At 48.3% G+C, this 19,888-nt stretch overlaps 1 protein-coding gene across 6 annotated transcripts in view; it reads left to right on the forward strand.

Annotated features, from left to right (window-relative positions):
* Nucleotides 1-4,154: 4,154 nt before the first annotated feature.
* Nucleotides 4,155-19,888, forward strand: part of CYRIA (CYFIP related Rac1 interactor A) — a 106,690-nt gene continuing 90,956 nt past the window's right edge. For 3 of the 6 annotated variants that reach the window (XM_042982463.1, XM_042982464.1, XM_042982465.1), the window contains exon 1: nucleotides 4,155-4,206. The gene's annotated coding sequence lies outside the window, so the exon portion shown is untranslated. The remainder of the gene's footprint in view (nucleotides 4,207-19,888) is intronic. The other 3 variants (XM_042982467.1, XM_042982469.1, XM_042982468.1) reach the window with 3 other exon arrangements.

The following is a 19,888-nucleotide window of genomic DNA, read 5'->3' on the forward strand; positions in this document are numbered from 1 at the left end:
GGATTAAAAACAAAAAACAAACAAACAAACAAAACAACTAAGTAAAAAACGCAAGGAATGGACCAGGATGGAAGGTCGTTCAAGGCAGATCGGAACCACGTGCAAAGGAAGGGAGATCTGAAAGAGCCTGACACGCTCAGTGATTTAAAAAGTGATTAAAGTCAGATATTTTAAGTCACAAGCTCCAATTCATCCACATGCAGAATTTTCAGCCTTTACCAAGTTTCTCTACATAGTTTGGACTGTGATTTTTTTGCAACAAGGAAGTGTGCGGTATGTCAGCTGTGAAAATTGGCTCAATATTCATAATCAGATCTATTATGCTCCCTCTGAAGCCTGGGCCATGTTTCCGTAGAAACCCCTAGTTACATAAAGGAACCCCGGTCTGTAATTGGCAAGAACATCCACCACCTTTGGAAGCCATTATAGTAACGCCAGAGGGAAAGCAAGTGCCGTGTAATTCCTGCTGGAGAAAAGTAAACGCGGAGGGCAAAGAGAAAGAGTCCTTTCCCGAAGAGAAAGAGTCTTCCCGCAAGCAGAGAGCACGGTAGCGCTTCAGAACACGGGATCATTCAGCCTCTGCTTCCCATCCTCATCTATGAATCAACCCAATAACCAGCTCATCTGCAGTGAACATTTACTGTATGCCCAGCATTATTCAAGGGACAAGGAAGCAACATACACACACACGCACGCGCACACACACACACAATTGTTCTTTCCTTCACTGCTACAAAGCAGTTTACATTAGCCTTTACATCAACCTCCTGAGGTAGGTTTTATTACTTCCATTTTATAGAAGAGAAAACCAAAACTCCAAAGGCTTCAGTAACTTAAGTTCATACGGCCAGTGAGTGGCAGGATCGGGACTTATGCTCACCTTTGATTTCAAATCAAGTGGAGGTTTTATCCGTGTCTCGGAAAAGGTCCTTGTCCTCAAGACACTTGTGTATGTGATGAATCAGAAGTGGCTCAGGTTGTTAGTTTCAGAGGAATTCAGAATAAAGAAGCATGGACACAACAGTGCCACCACCGCCCTCCAGACATCATGAGCGTCAGAACATGCAGTCTTTGGTAACTGGCGATGGAGAGGAAGTCACCCGAGGTATACAGAGAAGCAAAGGTTTGGAAGCAGAAGTCTTTTGGGTGAATGAGGGGAGAAAGCAAGACAGAATTTGTCCAGGGATTAGAGGGAATGTTCTACCAGCCCTAGAATGGATGGATCTCGGTGGATGGTGAGGAGCTCTAAGTGGGATCAGCCCTTGTGACTTTGCCTCCAGAGAGGATGTCCATCTTCCGTGACCCTGCCATTCATTCAGTAAATATGAGCAGGCACTGAGTTTGTGCCAAGCATTGTTCTCAGCAGTGAGGATTTTTTAGAGAATGTGTTTTCAAATGTGAGAGAGCAGAACCTGGTCCGTGGGGGTCAGCCTCACAGGCCCCCAGTGATGATGGAAGATCTCAGTGACCATTCTCACTGCGGCCTCTTCTTTCTCTGCCCCAGTCCCCAAGCAACTTCACCTGTCCTCAGCCTCTTTATATGACACTCCAGTCAAGGCCACCCAGTTCCCTGGAGCTCCCAGGGTCAAAGGCAGCCTTCTTAGGCTCATGTTCTGGTTCTTCACTCTCAGCCCACTCTGTGCTGTCCCTCAGGTACTGCAGCCACACTGAACCCCTTCCCACCAGGGCGTCCCTTTGGTTCCTCTCCTTGGAGAGTCCTTGACCCCATTTCCTGTCTACTGAAGACTAACTCATCCCTCAGGGTTCAGCTCAAAAGAATCTGCTTCTGGAGTGCCTGGGTGGCTCAGCTGGTTAAATTTCTGACTTCGGCTCAGGTCATGATCTCACGGTTTGTCAGTTCGAGCCCCTCATCAGGCTCTGTGCTGACAGCTCAGAGCCTGGAGCCTGCTTCAGATTCTGTGTCTCCCTCTGTCTCTGCCCCTCCCCTGCTCATGCTCATGCTTTCTCTCTCTCTCTCTCTCTCTGAAATAAACATTAAAAAAAAAAAAAAAAAAAAGAATCTGCTTCCAATTTCCCCCAATCTCATTGAATTCCTTCTTGTCTTGGGCCCATACAGCAAATACCTCTATTCTAGTCTGCTTTCTATTCTGCCTTGTCATAAACCAGGCTGAGCACTCTTTAGGGCCGGGGACGTGCACCTTTATGCCATCATTTAGCACAGTACCTAGCCCTTTGTCAAAGCTTGAGAAATCTCTTTTAAGAAATAAATACACGAAGAGGATGCCCCTGAAACTAGAACAGTTCGGTTTAAAGTTAATTTAATTAAGACATTATAGTTCATTTTAGCAAACTTATATTGTGAATGAAAACCGTCTGAAATTTAATCTTAACCTAGCTGCCCCTTCAATGACAGTTTAATTTCACTATAATCTTTATTATAGTAACTTCTAAACCTGTTATTAGTATTACTAATGAAGTTGAAAGACCATTTCATCTGATTATTGTGTCTTAGGAAACATTTAATTATTAAATTCCACACTGATAATTAGAAACCCTATTATTTCATAATGGGCTAGGCAATACCATACAGGTATCCCTCAATTACTGAAACAGAAGCTGTCTTTTAAGTGTGTGGAAGTGAAATCTCATACATCAAATAGTCTCTTCTCACCAACCTAAGCTATATTATTAGGGACAGACAGGTGTAAAGTAAGGAGTATCCCCATGCCCTGAAATGGTAGCATTTTATGGGGTGAATGGCATCTGTGGGTGGGTCGTCCTTGTCCTTCCCACGTCCAAGATGGAGAGAATAAGCCAGAAGTTTCGGTGTGTGTATGTATGGGGGTGGAGTAAGAAGGCTCTTCGAATAGAGCTACCCAAAGAGGAAATGGGTTATCTTTGCAGGAATTGACAACAGGGGTTGGGCCAGGCATGCAGGCATGGGGGGGGCGGGGGCTTGGCCACCAAAAGAAGGGGAACATGTTCATTCTAAGGACACTTCCAAGTGGGATACTATTTTATTCTAACTAGATTGTGCTCTCCTGGGCCTTGTCTGAATTCTTACCAAAATTCAGAGTGGGTGGCATGCTAGGCAGCTCAAGGAAGCTTCCTGGAGTCTGAAAGAGGCTGGGACGGCATCACGTTCCTTGTGGAGACACTGGAACTCAGAAAAAAGACAGGTTGACCAAAGTCTCCGGAAGCTCCCCACGCTCTGGGATCTGGGCTCCTTGTGCTCCCAGACTGCCCCCCCCCCCAGCACCATCCCCCCCTTCCCGGGGAAACCGACATGGCTGCAAGCACGTGGCTAGGCCCATTGAAGGGGGTTAATAAATGTTTCATGATGCTCTGGCTGACTGACTGGGAAAGGAAGCAGGAGAAGCCTGCCCTCCCACCCCCAAGAGGAGCTCTGACTCACAACCTGTTTGGCACTGTGCACCTCTCTGGTTTCCTGAACCTCTCTCTCTAATGCATAAAGCCTCCGTGGCAGATGTTTTAAAACAATGATCATGACAATGACACTGTAATCCCTTACATTCCCTTTGCATCATAGAAATTTTCAGAGTGTTTTTGCAGGCTTACTCTTTAGGGTAGTTACGTTATTTGGACTGAGAATCTGCAAGACTTTTTTGGTGGTCCCATCAGATAACCGCAGCCCCCAGGGCTGGGAATCTGTTCATAGTATGAGCAAGGAGGGACAGGGAGGAAGGCTGGTTCAGAACCCAAAGTAATTTGAGAGTGTGGGTAGAGGTTAGGGTGGTCTGGTGGGGGGGCGTGGGCACTAAATTGAGGGTGGGCGTGCCCATCTATCTAGGGATTGATTGCAGGGCCTTTTTTTTTTTTTTTGGTTTTCTTGGAAGGAATTATGGGTATGGAGGAATTCAGTGTGTAGAAGCAATAAGGGCTGGTCCGGGCTTCCTCCTGGGGGGCAAAGCCAAACGGCCAAGGCCGAAAGAAGGGCAGGGGCTGCCTTGTGTGGAGAGGGCCGGCACCGGCCCCAGGACGTGGAAGGGGTGGCCGCGCTAGCGTGGGGCGAGGCGGGTGCCGGCAGGGGTGGGGAGCCCCGGGGGCCGGGGCGGGGCGGGGCGGCCGCGGCGGGCCGGGCTGGGGGCGGGCCGGGGCGGGGCGGGCCGGGGCGGGGCTCCGGGGCCGTCTCGCAGGCTGCGGCGGCCGCGGGAGAGGCGTCCACAGCGGCGGCGGCTGGGGCAGCGGCGGACGCGCGGCCAAGCAGGGCGGCGGCGAGCCCGGGTGAGCGCGGCGGGGACGCGGCGGGGACGCGGCGGGGAGCACGGGTGGGGGTCGGCGGGGAAGGGGGTTCGGGAGGCGCCGGGAGAACCGTGCCATCCTTCTCCGGCCCCCGATGCCCCTGCAGCCTTCAGGGGAGGGAGGGAGGGAGAGCCGAGAACCCAGTCCTTCAGCCCTTCTCCTGCGATCGCCGTCCAGATGTCCGTCTGTGCGCCCGTTGCCCTGCTCTCCGGGACTGCCTCCTGCTTGTGTTCTAGATCACCCCCCTCACCCCTCAACCGCTCAATCCCCGGCCCCCAGCCAGGTATCATCAGCTCCAGAGCCATTCTTCCAGGAGACCCCATCCTTCTGCTTCCCTCTTCCCACCACCAGAGGCCCGGGCTCCCCATCTTTCTCTACAGCCTGAGAGGCAAGGATGACCGCTTCCCCAGTGCCTGCATACCTGGACTTTTCTGCTGCCACCTGGCCCAGATGTTCTTAGCCAGCCAGCACACTGCTGTGCCTAGGACCCAGGCCTCCTCTCTAGATCACTTCCTTCTCCTCAGAATCCCAGGCTGGCAAGAGGGACTTTACAGATCCTGAGCTTTGAGAACAATTTGACCCACTTCCCAAAAGGCTGGTCCCAGGCCAGCCATGCTGTTCGGTGGAGACACCTGTCTTGCTTGCCAGCTGAAGGACCAAGAAGCCTCTGTCAAAATGTGCCAGTGGGTTCCTAGGTCCTTCTCCAAGCTGTTCTGACTTGCTGGCCAGTGTCTCCAGAGACCAGAACCAAGACCTTTGTCATTTAAGACCTCTAGAGGTATTTGCTGACCCCACCCCCAGATCCTCCAAATTCCCCCTGCCGCTGACAGGCCACTGTTCTGGGCTTGGCCTCTTCACCCATGTGCTGGCTTCCCTGCTTGCTCCCCAAGGACTTGGGGCAGAGTAATGGGGCAAGTGTTTGGGGCCTTAGTAGCCCCCACAGCTCTGTGGGCCTCCTGCCTTACTCTGTTGGAAACTTTTCCTCCGGTCTTTCCCCATCACCATCCCTCTGGATAGGGCCTGTGCCATCTGCATATCATTGAGTCCCCAGGGCACAGCAAGCTGGGCTGGGACTGTGAAGGGCTGGGACCCCGTACTGCACGAGGGCCAGCAGGAGGAGGGTGGCAGCCAGCCAGGTCAGGCCAGGCATCTGGGCCTGGGGGCTCAGGCTTTAGGGTGGGTCCTTGGCTTTCCCTTGAGCTCCGAATGGGGTCCCAGGCTGGCTTTGCTGTGAAGAGAGGAGGCAGAACAGGGGCTGTTTTCCCTGCGTGCTTCTGACTGTCTTGTGTTGCTATGGTGACAGTTTTGCCTCTCTTCCTCCTTCTGACTCTTCTGGGAGCTGGTTTTTATTGGTCTGTTGTCCTGTCTTTTATGGCTCTAATTTCTCCTTTCTACTTGGTCTGAAATAAACAGTCATAAACATGGGCACTGGGCCCAGGCTGGGGGCTGGCAGAACTTCACCTCCTTCTGGCCCTGGGCTCCTGTGAGGGGAGAGAGGTGAGGACCCACCCGTCCACACCCCCTCCCATCTGCATCTCTGGGAAGCGGGCAGCACACAGGGGGTGGCAGACTGCCTCGGTGCTAATACTGGGCTCCGTGTATGGTAAGGGGCTCACTGCTGCTGTTCACGACAGCCCCGTGCCGTAGGGGCTGTCCCCACTTTGCAGATGACGAAACTAAGCTCCAGTGAGCTACTGCCCTCAGGTCACACTGGTTTTAGCACTCAGGGATGGAGCTGGCATCGTGAAGCCCATCTCCCTGCCTTCCCACCCTGTGGGCTTCCTGGTCCTGCTCCCCAACCCCCAACTCCCCGGGGCAGCAGAGCAACCCAACCTCCACGTTTTAGAGGTGCTGCGGACTCCCACAGAGGCCGGCTGCCAGGGAGCTCCCTGTCAGGTCCTTTGGTGCACCCTTGACCCCAACTGTTGGAGACCCAAGTTGAGAGGGGAGAGAAGCCACTTGTGACTTCCTGTTTTTGACTCAGACCAAGAAACATTCGGTTTGCTTTTGCTCTCAGAGCCTAGTTGCAACTGGGTAAGTCAGGGGCACGGATAGCCAAGTAAACCCACGCTCCCCACCCCAGCCAGCCCTGGGTGAGGAGTTCAGAGTTCTCCAGGGCCACAGGGTCACCGACTGCCAGCTGTCAGTGACACTCTCCAGAGAAGCTGCCCTGTCTCTTCCTCTCTTCCCTTTTATTTTCCCTTCCTTTCTCACCCCCTCCCCTTCCTCCCTTCACTTTGCCTATGCTCCAGGCTTATTAATAATACTCTGAAGAAGCAAATGGTAACATGAGAAGACTAGGGAATCAGCAGCCTCGTTGTCGAAGTTGGCCCTGGGGGCGTCCGTCACTCCTATGGGCCTCAGTTTCAAGTCTTTAAAATGGGGTTTACGCGTCTATCCATGTTAGCTTGCTCTTGAAGGATGGCGTGGAGTAGCCTATAGGGGGTGCTTTGAACAGTCGATAGCCTGAAGCACCTGAATGTCCTCATCCCGTTGGGAAATCCCAGTGTTGGAGACCCCGAACTACTGCCCAGAGATTAGAACTGATCTAGAAAGAATTAGGCCGTGAAATGTCAGGGTTAGAGGCATTCCTTAAAGCCATCTTGTCTGCCCTTGATGTTGCATTCACTTAGTTCACCTACTTGACATTCATTGAGCATCTACTCGGCACCAAATATAATTGTGGGAACTGGGGATTTCAAAAAACATGCACATTATTCCTTTTTTCAAAGAATGTAGTCAGACATGGAAAGAGATCCTTAGGATACAGTCAGAGAGGTGGTGTGACAAAGTCACGGTGATGCAGGGCCCAGAGATGACAATTTGACTAGGTCACCGTTAAGGCTGAATCGGGCATCGTGTGCTTGGCTCCTATTTCATCCTGGTTAAAATCCTTTCTCAGAGGTTGCATGAATTCCCTCACAGGGCAGCGTGGTGATTGGAAAGAAGTGGATTTTGGAGTCAGCTATGAATCCAAACTCTGTAGCTGTAGGATCCTGGACTAGATAACCACACCGAGCCTCAGTTCTTGTATCCGTAAAATGGCAATAACGCTACTTGCCTTCTGAGATGTAAACGATCTTAATGTCTTTATGGGGTCTGGCATGGTGCCCACCTCGTAGTGCACTTGCCAGTATTTAGTCTGATTGATTAGGAAAGAGTTCTCCGGTACTAGGCCTCTGGGTCCTCTTAGCAGAGGTGGGGAGCTCTTTGGACTAATTCTGGCCTTTGGAGATCCACTCATTATCTGGGAAGGTTGCAAATTGCCCATGCTCGGGACCCTCAACTGCTGGTTAATCTTTGAGTTATCTCTCACCAGAGAAATGATCCTTTACCACACGGGGACTCTATGCAAATCCCCAACACTTTTGTTTTCTCAAGGGGGAACCTATTTGAAATGGCAAAGAACACTCTGAGTTTCAAGGATAAGCTACTATCTGTGAGAGTACTTTGATTTGATAAAGTCCCACGTGTTGATTTTTTCTTTGTTGCCTTTGATTTTGGTGTCAAATCCAAAAATTCATTGCCACGACCAGTGCCAGAGAGCTTATGGCCTGTATTTTCTAGGAGTTTTATGGATTCAGGTTTTACTTTCAAGGTTTTAATCCATTTTGCACTTATATGTGTGTATGGTGTAAGAAAGGGGTCCAGTTTTCCCAGCACCTTTTATTGAAGAGACCATTTTTCCCTCTTGTGTTTCTTGGCTCCTTTGTCAAAGGATACTTGCAAATGAATGCTTCATGCTTTTTATTCTGGGCATGTGTAGCTTCCTTTTTTTTTTTTTTTTTTTTTTTTAAAGTTACCACATATACATTTTCTCAAATCCTCCCCAGAATTCTGTGACATTAGTATTATCGGCCCCTTTTCACAGTTAAGGAAACCGGGAGGGGCAAGGTAACAACACAGAGCCCATCAGCCAGAATTTAAAACTGGGTCCTGCTTGCTCGCTGTTTTTGCATTGGTATACAGTCTTGTCATTTCGTTGGCTGGTGTGTCAGTGACCTAAAGTAATTGTGTTTGGAGAACAAGGGCAGATTTTAACGGGGAGGACCTGGTCGGTAACTTAGACTCATAGTAAGTATTTAGAGACTTTATTAGAGTTTTGCTCTCAGCGTAGCATTAATGGAGCTTTCTGCAGCTGGTCGAGACTTCATTCTGAGAGGTGATGAATGGAGGAGGAATCTGACATGTCCAAGTTAAGAGGAAGTGTTCGATGATGCTGAAAGGAGTGTCCTCTGCACACAAACGGGTTACCGGTTTGTCACTGAAATAAATGGGACTGATTGTATAACTGTCATTAGAACCCACCTCTAGGAATAGGAAAGTATTGAGAAGCAGTTGTGGAATTACTCACCGCTAGCCTTTCTCAGGAATTCAGAAGCCCGATTTCCCTGGCCTGAGAACCCGTTGTCCCAGAGAATCAGGTGTGAAAATGGTGCCGTGTTCCCCAGCAATGTGTTTACCTGGTCCAGCTTAGCGCTGCGGACAGATGTGCTCCTATTGGCAATTATCTCAGGGCCAGAGTCTGGTGTCTGCTTATTTAATGACTTCACTTTCCAATAAAAATTCTGTATGGTGTAGATAATTAGATCTCTAAAATGAAACCGGGGAAATGGTGTGCCCCCAAAGAATTTAATTGCAGTTTTATGATGGATCAAGCGTAAAGATGAGATCACTCATTCACTTATTTAACAGATACGTACAGGGCAGGCCCTTGCCCTCTGCTGCCAGAGATGGCACGTAGTGATCAGTGTGGCATCATCCTTGCCCGCAGCTGGCTCTCACTCCGTGGGGAAGCAGAGCAGGAGACACATTGCTAAACGCAGCTTGGCATTCGTGTGCCGGAGAAAGAGGGAAATATAATTGTTTTGACTCTTGCTGCAAGGCAGTCCATTTCCGTCCACATGGTATTGTTTGCGTCCACATGGTATTGTTTGCGGAGCATGTGAAATACACCTGACATGTTGCAGGTTGAGAGGCTTGGGATAGGGAAGCCCGGTGGCGTAGACAGCTGATGACCTGGGCGTGGCTCTCAGCTCTGCTCCTCGATGCCCGGGTCGGTTTCTCTCTTGGTGACACGGAAGGTTGGATTTGATGACTTAAGAGGACCCTTCCACATCTAGCTTAATGATCATAATAAGCCCCTGGGCTCCTTTTCCTGAGTGATGGGGAAGGAAGCAAGGCTGGCAGCCTTAGTCAGCAAGGCTGCCGAGGCAGAGCTGGTGTGTTTTCAAATAATCCTCTCAAGGAGCAAAGAAACCTTGCTCTCCCTCACAGAAAGGGAACCACGTTCTGATCGAGCATCAGGGAAATAAGTCAAAGCCAGTGATGACAGGGAGAGACAAAAGGGTTGCAGATACTCAGCAGAGGTGGGGAGCAGAGTCACCAGCTTCCTCCCACATTCCAGGGTCTCTGCTGACATGGGTATGGAGGGCTTGGCTTCACAGATGCCTTGGTTACTGCAATTGTCTTAACGTTTTTCAAAAAATAATTTGGTTCGATGATTCCCAGGCCTTAGAATAAATGAAAATGCACAATCATTTTAGGATGGTGAGGAACAGAGGGAAACACACAACTTCGTCAACGCTCCATCAAGTTCTGTCCTTCCCGCTGACCAAACATAGGCCCTTCCAGGGGCAACCATGGGGACTAACAGGGAGTCAGAGAAGACCCGGGGTCTTCCACCCACACTGCCCATTCCCTAGCAGCCTAAATTCTCATCTTCTGAGTCTTGTGGTCCCTTCGGTAACACGTGGGCCGTGGCAGCTTCTGAACCATGTAGATATTGTCAGCAGGAATCATGAGCACTTATTGTCACTTTTAGTCATCTTTTGATGAGCTTTGGAAACAGATAGCCCCATTCTGGGTGGAGAAATTGAAATGGAGAGGTGCTAAGGAACTTGCAGAATGCCATTTCATTCAGGAAGGTTGCGGGCTGGCGCCTAAAGCCACATCTGTGTGCCTGCAAAGCCTGGGCTCTCTCCACCACCCGTAGGACAAATGAGAACCGTGCATGTGTGAGGAGTGTGGAATTAAAAAGATGTGTCTTGGGGAAAATCCTCATCTCAAAGAGCTAGATGGGCCTCCCTCCACACCTTGAAATTGGCAAAAAAAAAAAAAAAAAAAAAAAGAGGAAAGAAAATATAGCTGTGTTTTCAGTGCTTCCCTGTGACCGGCATCTCGGCATTGGACTGACGTCCTTGGAGGGTGTCCTTTGCTTAGCCCACTTCATCAGAGAATGCCATCCAGCAGTAATGAGCTGAGCCTCTGGTGTGTGCAGCATATGGCCTTGCTGAGCTGTGGAGCCCACCCAATTGAGGCAGGTTGTGTATAACTTATTTTTCAGACTTCTCCCTGAGACAGCTGGAGGTCATGGGAGCACAAGAAAACCGTGGACTGAGCTTGCAGAATGACAGATTCACATGTCGTCAAAACAAGAATGACACCTTTGGTCTACTTCCTCTATTTTACAAACACTGAGGTCAAGAGAAAGACATAGATAGATAGATAGATAGATAGGGAACCCATATCAGAGACTTTTCCAAGGCTGGGACCAGAATTCAGCCTTGTGAAAGCTACAAGCAGACTGTAACTCTCTGAGATGTCTAGGGGTGAAATATACACATGGAAGTTCTGTGCGAATATCCTTGGGGCTACAGGGCGAGTGTGCACCTGGAAACAAACAAACCTGGGTTGAAATCCTGGCTCTTCCTCTAGGCAGATTCCTTAGACTTGCTAAATTTTGTAATTTATGAACTGAAGTTAATGATATTTGTGTCTCAGGAATATTGGAAAGAAGAAATTAATTAGCCATGTGTCAGCCTCCTTTTTTTGCCTGGTCTTTGAAGAAAATTTGAAAAATTTTTCGCTCCTTCTTTTAGGCTCCTCTTTATTTGTTGTGTGGGGTAGAAAGTGACACGGGGCTTCCCTTTTCTCTGACGGACACATTCCTGACTTGCCCCTCGACAAAGCCCCCAGATCCACTCCTCTGAGCTTATATTTCAAGCTGTGAGTCTTCATATTATACTTGAATCGAACCTGGCTGTATTGTTTGCTGGAGCATTACAAGTGTTGAACTTAATCTATAATCTGTCTCCCCACCCTTAGTCTTTTTCTTATCTTGTAAGTGTGCATATGTGTGTTTTCTTTCTGAAGTGTTGAGGTTTCAAATCTGGGCCCTTGGGTACCTTTAGATGTAATGAATAAGGTTGCAAGATTGACATTCCCTTATTTGCAAGTCCAAAATCCAAAATGCTTTGAAAAGTTAAAGTGTTGTTTTTCATAACTCATTTGAAGTCAAAAGCTGGCCTGATCGTACATGAGACTCTTCATGGGTTTCATTTATACCACTCTAGGTGAATAAGTTTTTCATCAGAAGGATGAGTGTCTGGGAGCCTGCCAGGGTATACATAACATAGTACATGCACTGTATTATTGTCCTAAAATCTGAAAGGTTCTGAATTTAGAAGTACATCTAAGGAAAGAATATCAAAGAAGGGTTTGTCGACCTCTTATTCATAAACCCAAAAGAACACGTAGCTTCCCTGAGGGGAGAGAGAGAGAGAGAGAGAGAGAACGAGTGAGGGACTGGGAGGGACAGAGGACAGAGGATGAGAGAGTCCCAAGCAGGCTCTTCACTGTCCCTGCAGAGCCTTATGTGGGGCTCGATCTTGTGAACTGTGAGATCATGACCCGAGCCGAAATCAAGTCGGACACTTAACTGACTGAGCCACCCAGGCGCCCCTCAAGTGTCCTGCCTTTGATACTAAATGGTTTGGTGACACGGCTCATCTGGTGCTCATCAAAAGCCTTAATGCGTATTTTGTATGTGACATGTATTATATACTGTATTCCTACAATACAGTAAGCTAGAGAAAGGAAAATGTTAAGAAAAATCATAAGGAAGAGAAAATAGATTTACGCTACTGTCCTGCATTTATTGAAAAAATCTGTGGGTCAGTGGACCATGTTTTTCAAGGGTCAACTGTAATAGGAAATAAATGACCATTCTTGGCACAAACACAAAACAACAGCAGCAGCAATAACAACAAAAATTTTGAAGAATAGGTTCCAGAGTTTCAATGGGACGAAGTAAGTTTTTAAAAAAATTCCATAGGACTAAAAATAAGCTGGGAATTTTTGGTCTAGTGTGGCTTCTAGGCAAGTTTCATCATTGGCCGTTGGAGGAAGGTAGAAGGGAGTTTTTAAATCTTACTCATCATTTCAGCCATATGAGAGGGAACCGGGGCCTGGCCAGGGAGCATGGGGAAGTGAAAGCGGTAACCAGAGCGTGAGAAGGTCTCGCTTCTTATCTTGGGTCTGCTTTTGACTTGTTGAGTCAGCTTGGGCATGTTGCTTCCCTCCTCTGGGCACCAGGAACTCTATTTCTAAGTAAATTAAGTCTTTCTTCCCCCGCTGTGAATGGCTAGGGTGGAGGTGGGGGCCCCCATCAGAGTGAAAAGTACTGAGCGGCTTGCTGGCTGTGTTCTTGAAGCTTCAGTCCTCCGTAGGGCCTCCGTGCAGGCCGGGGGGAGGCAAGAGGCTTCCCTGCCCCGTGTGTCTGTTTCCTCCGGCTGTTCCTTTACTTCTCACAACTCTGATCCTCCGGTTCGGGGGTGGGGGGCTGGTTTGTGTGGGATCCACCTGCACTGATGCCCAACGAGGGCTCACTCAATGCTTGAGCATGCGCGGCAGGTGACCGATGCCCTGCTGGAGGTGGCCATCCCAGCAGCTGCTCTCGTGACTGGGGTTGTAGTGAAGGTCATGGCTAGGCATTCTTGAAGCGGTGTTGGGAAGGAGAGTGAAAATTCCCTGTTGTAGAGCATGGAACCAGGGGAGGTCTACCCAAGGAACTGAAATAGTGTGCACCTTTGTGGGCTAAATATGGATTATAGAACATGGAGGTACAGGGCTTTGGGGACCAACCTTATTCTCTCTCTCCTTCTCTATTTCTTTGCCCTTTAAGTTTACAGTTGATGTATCATACCTCTGGCTTTTGCCAGGTTGAAAGTTTCGCATGTCCTCCTGGATCTCACGACGTATAAGAAATCGGTCGCTCTGCTCCTATCTGAGCACCCACCCTGATCATCCAGGAGATTCTCACTTGGCAGTATTTCATGATAGGAACCAGGGGCCTGACTGTGGACAGGGGGTTTCCACAACGGAGAAGTGACCTTGAGTTTTAGGATCCTGAGGCCCTTCAGTTTGCAGACTGTGGGAGCCACTGGGGAGTGGTGAACATGGTCAACACCGGGGCACCCTGGTCCTGAAGTTCCCCAGGGTACTTCCTGGGGTTGGCTGGTCCTCGTAAATTTGAGAGGCCTGGACTCCTGTGTGTGTGTGTGTGTGTGTGTGTGTGTGTGTGCAAGATGGGGAGTCCCTTCAACTTCAGGGAGGTGTTACCAAGGCCAGAGCCTTGCCAGGTGCTCTCTGAGCAAGGCTCCCCCTCAACTTGAACCCTGGTTTTTGTGTAGCTCACTAAGGAACTGACCGCTGAGGGGCTCCCATGGGGCTAGGGGGCCTTTTGTGTTTCAAGGACCGGGGACCACCACTGAGACAGGCAATTCTGACGTTCCCTGGCAAGAAGCAACCAGATCACATTTTTTTAGGGAGAAATGTCTAACTCTTTTGCTTTGGAAACACAGGACCCTGTCAAATCTTACTCTGGACATATTTGAAAACACTCAAATCATTTGAGCATACTACTTTAAAAACAAAAATAAATGGAAGAAGAGCCTAATATAGGTTTGAAAAAAAATAAAGGACTAGGAAAATATTCAGTTTTATTTACTAACTGGTTGGGGGACGTAGGAAAAGGTTATGAAAGAGAAAGAGAAGAGAAGGAGAAAGAGAAACCCCGAAGAGACACTGTGGCAGCTGCCTCTGCCCAGGAAACATGGTTTTCTGGTCCCCTCGTTAAAGGAAAACAGCGTCGGGAGCCTGGAGGTGAGGGCAGAGAAAGAGCTAGGAGCTAGGAAGGGAGCTAGGAATCTTTGCTCAGTTTTGCTTCCTACGCTTCCAAGGAGCAGGGAGACCTAGTGGGATGTGGAGGGAGCACTGCCTGGGGAGTCTCTGGAGAACTGAGTTTCCCCCTGGATTCCAGTCCCTCTTTAAAGAGTGGGTTTCACTGGATGAAGTGTAAAGCGAATCCTGGGTCTGGGTCGATGAGGGAAGCCTGGCTCTGGATTCCCGGGCTCAAGGCTGCCTCTGGGAGAGGGAGAGGGTTGTGTAAGCGTGTGCCCGATGAATGGAGTGCTATGTGCACGTCTCTTATTTTTTCCTCCTTTGAAACACTGTGTCAAGACTCCACCCCCTGCTTCCCTTTTACACTGTTCACTGGGTAACCTGCTAGTGAGGTTGTGGCTTGTATAAATTTATCTGTTCAGCCTCAACCTCAGGAAATACTTTGAGTAGCTCATATAAACAAAAATAGCTATGGTATGTTTGATATTTCATGGTATATGCAACATGAATTATTTTTTCTGCCTAGTGATTTACAGGTTACCCAGGACCGACATGGCCCCTCATTGTTCAAAGTACACTCAAATTTTCATTTATATTAGTAGAAATTAATTATGCTTTTCAGCATGCATTTTGCACCTATTAATTCTATTTTGTTCATCTGTTTATATACATTTTTCACCTTATAGACAACCTTGCAAGGTAGATATATTTATTTCTCTCTCTTTCTCTCTTTTTAAGTTTATGTGTTTATTTGGGGAGGGGGGCAGAGAGAGAGAGAGAGAGAGAGAGGGAGAGAGAGAATCCTAGGCAAAGCAGACTCTGTGCTGTTTCCATGGGGCTTGAACTCATAAACTTCAGAGATCGTGACCTGAGCCAAAATCAAGAGTCAGACGCTTAACCAACTGAGCCGCGGAGGTGCCCCTATTTCTGTTTTGAAAATAAAGACAATCAAGTCAAGAGAGGGTTTTTTTTCCTTTAACGTTTATTCATTTTTGAGAGACAGAGAGACAGAGCACAAGTGGGAGGGGGCAGAGAGAGAGGGAGACACAGGATCTGAAGCAGGCTCCAGACTCTCAGCACAGAGCCTGAAGCGGGGCTCAAACCCATAAACCATAAACCGTGAGGTCATGACCTGAGCTGAAGCTGGACTCTTAACCAACTGAGCCACCCAGGCGCCCCAGCAAAACAGTTTTAAAAACTCGCTTTAAGACACAGGATTGAAAATGGGGCACCAGGATTTTGGCTCAAATCTGCCTGGCTCTCAAAGTCCTACACTTTCCCACACCACATAGTTCACACTGCTTCCAGGCCACAATCTTATTTTTTTAAGAAAATACAATTTTTTCCCCTGCCATGACTCTACTTAAGCCCCAGAAAATACACTCAGTTGGAGTTCTTTGCCTTTTTCCAGAAAGGAGTCCCATGGATCTCCCTACTTTCATGTAAACTGCGTGCAAATACTGTATTTCCATACAGAAAAATTTTACTGTGCACTTTCAAAGTGGCAGACACTGTTCTAGAAACTTTTACATGTCGCTTAGTAGGAGAAGATGTGGGCTTCATTTTATGGCGAAACGAAGGCTCAGAGAGATGCAATTATTTGCATAAAGGCAAGTAGCATATGAAAAGTGATTTGCTTTTTGAATTAACAATTTAGAATATAGTTCTATAGCGTGCTGGGGGCTTTGCTTTTGGCCTAGGACCAAAGTACCCCTTGTTGAAAACAGGATCAAGTTCAGCCGACCCACCTAGCTCTCACCCTCATTGTGCCTGGCTTCTTCAGTCTCTGTCTGCTGTGGTTAGAACTTGATTTGGTGGTTGTGGAGAAAGGCATGGTTCCTCTTGTCTCTTCCCATGTTGCATTAGCCTGTGCCATCCGTAGCTCATTTTAGTTAGTCTGAACTGTTTTAGTTTCATTGCTCATCATAGACTTGCCAATATAATGCATTAGCTTCATGTTACAGAGGAGAAAGTGGTAATATGATTTACCCAAGAGCACGCATGGGCTAGGCGTTCTCTTTTCTAAATGCTTTGTATTAACCCAAAAGGTCCTTTAAGATTTAGTACCCTTTTCTGGATACATCCCCCAACTCCCCACCAAGTCCATCCATCCATCCATCTGTCCATCCATCCATCATCCATCCATCTATCCATCATCCATCCATCCATTATCCATCCATCATCCATCCATCCATCATCCATCCACCCATCCATCTATCCATCCATCTATCCATCATCCACCCATCCATCATCCACCCATCCATCCATCCATCATCCGTCCATCATCCATCCATCCATCCATCCATCCATCCACTTATTCAATGAACATTTATTGGGAACTCACAGGGAGTTGGTGACCTCTCCTCTGTGTCAATTTCTGGAGATCCACAGTGAAGCAGTCAAAATTTGCCCCATGAAGCTTTATTCTATTGGGGAAAGGTGGGCCATAAGCATGTCAACAAGTAAAATGATTATGTTAGATGTCATATATTCCATGAAGAGAAATGGAGTAGAGATGGTATACAGAGTGAGGAGAGAGTGGGGGAATTCAGGGGAAGAGTTGCTACTTGGACTTGGGGGGGTCAGCGAAGTCCTCACGAAGGGTGAGATGAGGGAGGGTCTGTAGGAAGTGAGAGAATGAACCACGTAGCTTTCCAGAGAAAGCATGCTCCGGGAAGAGAGTGAGCAGGGTAGTCGTGCCCAGCCCGTTGAAGGAGCCACAAGAAGACCGGGGTCTATAGCAGAGTGACAGGTGGGCAGTGGCCGGCAGAGAGGTTGGGGAGACAGCCTGGAGCTGGCCTGTGATTTCAGTGCTCGCCTGGTGTTCCCTCTGACCGCGAGCCTTCACGGTATTTTTATGAACACCTTTTCCCCTGACCCGTCCCCACACTGGCCTGTGCACCCTGGAGGGAAGGCCGCTTATCCACAGTTTTCATGTCCCGAGCCCTCAGCACAGGCCTAGGGGAGAGGAAGAGGGCAGCGTTTATAACACTGCTCCTTTTCTTCTTTTTTTAAGGCCAAGTGTTCTAATTAAAGATTATTTGTGATCCTTTTGATTAAAAAAAAAAAAAAAGGTTATTTTGAAGGAATGCCTCTTCTAAACTCCAATTAGGCAGTTCCTTTTTGGACAGCCATCAAACGGATGGGCTTGCTAGGGAGACAGTAAGGTGCCAGGAAAAAGCTGGAAGTGAAAGTTGCAGAGAGGAGGGGGGGTTCACTGGAGTCAGGAGGAAGAGGGCCTCACCAGAAATCCCCAGGGATTAGCAGGATGGCCCAGTTCCCTGCTAGGGACTGATGTTTACAAAAAGTGACCACCGGCTAGAACAGAAGCCTTAAGAAACCCTCAAAGCGTGTCAGTAGACCTGCCAGGACTTTCCACTCACCACTTCGCTCTCTTAGAGGATTGCTGGGGCGGGGACCGGGCAAGCCTCACCTCTGGAGACCTTTCTGGAGAGAAAAGAGCATTTTCCCCGGTAGGGAGTTTCCCCTCACAGAGTGGAACACCGGTCTCTGAGAGGCTTGGGCTGCTTCTGAGGTGGGGAAAGAACGTGTGAAGTGCATATGGGCTAAGGGAAGAGGGCCAGGCAGAAGCACGGGGCCTCCAGTGACTGCCAGCATGAGGGGCTGCCCATGGCTGTCTGCTCCTGCCTTCAGAAACTGCTCCCGGTTGCAACCCTGCATCTTCAGGGCAAAGGAGACTTACAGCAACTTGGCCCAATCATAGCACTTGGTAAAAGTGGCCCAGTAGGGTCAGAGTAAGGGGGTCTGGGGCAGTGGGATTGAAACCGGACGTCCTAAACTCCGTGGGTAGCCATTGGGGGATGTCAACAAGGCAGTGATGAAATTGGATTTTCAACCAGATGTACGTGTGTGCCAACGTGTGTATGCCATTGACATAGCTGTGAGCTGCAGAGGTTCATTCATGAGAGTTGGGAAGGACAGTAATTCCTTCATAGCCGGCCTGTCAGGTGGCAGGCTTGCTTAAAAACAAGAAAAGTTGGAGGAAGAATAGTTTGTCTTGCAATTGTTCGACAATGTTTTTTTGTTTGGTTTGGTTTTGGTTTTGGTTTGTTTTTGTTTTGTTTTGTTTTTGTTTTTTTGAGAAAGGACTGTGGACAAACACTGTGCTGGGTGCTTGTGTAGATAGATCAGCCTGGCCCTCATAGAGCCTGCATTCTACGGGGACTTCTAGAAGAGCTTTATTCAGGGCATTTGAGATGAGCTCACTTGAATGTCCTGGCTTCAGATGCATGTTGCAAATGTTTAAAAGTGGGGAATGGGGCCCCTGGGTGGCCCAGCTGGTTGAGCGTTTGAATTTGGCTCAGGTCACAATCTTACAGTTCGTGGGTTCGAGCCCCACATTGGGCTTGCCTCTGTCAGCATGGAGCCCACTTCATTCGGATCCTCTGTCCCCCTCTCTCTCTTCTGCTCCCCTGCTTGTTCTCTCTCTCTCTCTCTCTCTCTCTCTCTCTCAAAAATAAACATTTTTTAAAAACTTAAAAAAAATAAAAGTAGGGGAATAAAAATTCACAGTACGTGACATTGAAAGAATGGGGAGTTAGTTCTGTACACACCAATGACCTGTTTAAAACAAGTCACAACCTTGCCAGGCTCTCGCCGGTGGAGTTGACCTTCTGTCCTGGTAATGCTCCCTCTTGGGGTTATTATGAACATAACACACTTTGAAAAGAAGTTAAAAAGCTCTCTACAAATTTCAAAGTGTTACTGACATGCCTGGTAAGCGACCTCCATTAGCAAGGTGGTACCCGGTGAGAGGTTTGGATGAAATCTAAAGTTCGCTCACAACTCAATCGTTAGAAGCTTTGCTTCTCCTGGTATGTCTCCGGCTGCCCGTGTGGGCTTTCTCCCAGCGTCCGGAATGGCTTTTCCTGACATTATATCAGTGTCTGGTTTCTGCAACTCAACGCAAAACTTTTTTTTAAAAACAGGCACACGTATATGTGCACCTAAATGCTATGGGGCTGATTGTATTTTTGGTGCATATTACACTAAAGAAAAAAAAGGCCAGAATGTCGCTCAGGATATGAAAAGCCTTGGGTGCTGTATGAAAATAGCATCTGTGGGCAGAGAGCGGGGAGGGACGTGTCAGAAGTCAGCCTCGCTTGGGTCAAGGGTAGGAAACCAACAGTGTGAATGAAAAGCGACATGCAGGGTGCCAACCCTCTCAGACCCCCAAATATAGCTGTTGGAAACTGAGCTTTCTGGTGAAGAGATTAGCTGTTAAAGAATACTTTCCATATATGTCAGTACGCCGGGATGGCGCGTGTAAAGCCGGCCCGAAATGTGTCTAAATCAATAATTAGGGTGACTCACTCACTCCCGTTGAAAGGAGCTTTTTTAAAAAGTGAAAATAAGAGGGAAAGGAGAGAATAAAGCAAAGACAAAGAACAATAGGTTTGGGTTTAAAACAATAGGAACAAGAAAATTGAATTAGTCACTCCGAACAGATCCTGTGAGCCTCTGTCCTGAGTTACTACCTCCCTGACCAGGTGTTAAGGTCAGGGTGTCTTTCTGGCCCGATTTCCCGGTGAAATGACACACTGTTCCCAGTGCTGGCTTCAGGCATGTGATGGGCATCCTGGGGCTACGTGACATGTAGCTGCTGCGAGGCCACTCTGGAAGCTCACGAAGCCTTGCCATGGCCGGAGAAGAATAGCTATTGTCCCTGAAAAGTTTCAGT

Source organism: Panthera tigris, chromosome A3 (genome assembly GCF_018350195.1).
Source record: "Panthera tigris isolate Pti1 chromosome A3, P.tigris_Pti1_mat1.1, whole genome shotgun sequence".
Classification (NCBI taxonomy): Eukaryota; Metazoa; Chordata; class Mammalia; order Carnivora; family Felidae; genus Panthera; species Panthera tigris.